Consider the following 915-nt stretch of genomic DNA (forward strand, 5'->3'; position numbering starts at 1 on the left):
GACCCTAAATTTATAAATTTATAAATATATATATATTTAAAATAAATTTAATTAAAATATTTAATAAAAAAAAACAAAAATTTTGGGGTGTATAGGCAGCTCGGCCACCCACCGGTTGCTGCGCTGCAGTGACACCTCCTTCTTCTTCCTTTTTTATTTTTTTTTTATTTTTTTTATTTTTATTTTTTTATTTTTTTTATTTTTTATTTATTTTATTTTGTTTCTTTCTCAGCTACGTTTACTCATTTATAATTCCTTTATAGATATCTAGTATGCTAGACAAGCAGCAGCAGCAGCAGCAGCAGCAACAGCAGCAAGAGCTGCTGCTGCTGCTGTCTCCGCTGCTGCTGTACCTGCTGCTGCCTACACCTCAGCCTCTGGCTGCAGCAGCAACAGCAGCAGCAGCAACAGCAGCAGCAGCAGCAGCAAAGCAGCAGCAGCACCAGCTGCCGTAGCTCCTGCTCTTCTGCAGCCGCTGCTGCTGCTGCTGCTGCAGCAAGGCAGCATCAGCAGCAAGGCAGCAGCAGCAGCAATACAGCAGCAGCAGCAGCAACAGCAGCAGCAGCAGCAGAGTTGCTGATGATATCTTCGGTTTATTGTTGCTGCTACAGCAGCAGAGAAGACAAACTAAACGCAACTCATCGGTAGCACCTGCTGCTGCTGCTGCTGCTGCTCCTGCTGCTGCTGCTCCTGCTGCTGCTGCTGCTGCTGCTCCTGCTGCTCCTGCTGCTGCTGCTGGTGCAGCTCTTACTGCTACAGCAGCATTGATTTGTCTGGCAGCAATACAGCAGCAGCAACAGCAGCAACACCACCACCACCAGCAGCACCAGTAGCAGCAGCATCAGCAGCAGCAGCAGCAGCAGGACCAGCAGCAGGACCAGCACCAGCAGCAGCAGCAGCAGCATTAGTATCGGT

Source organism: Eimeria mitis, genomic scaffold (assembly GCF_000499745.2).
Source record: "Eimeria mitis Houghton genomic scaffold, Emh_scaff2386, whole genome shotgun sequence".
In the NCBI taxonomy this organism is placed as follows: domain Eukaryota; phylum Apicomplexa; class Conoidasida; order Eucoccidiorida; family Eimeriidae; genus Eimeria; species Eimeria mitis.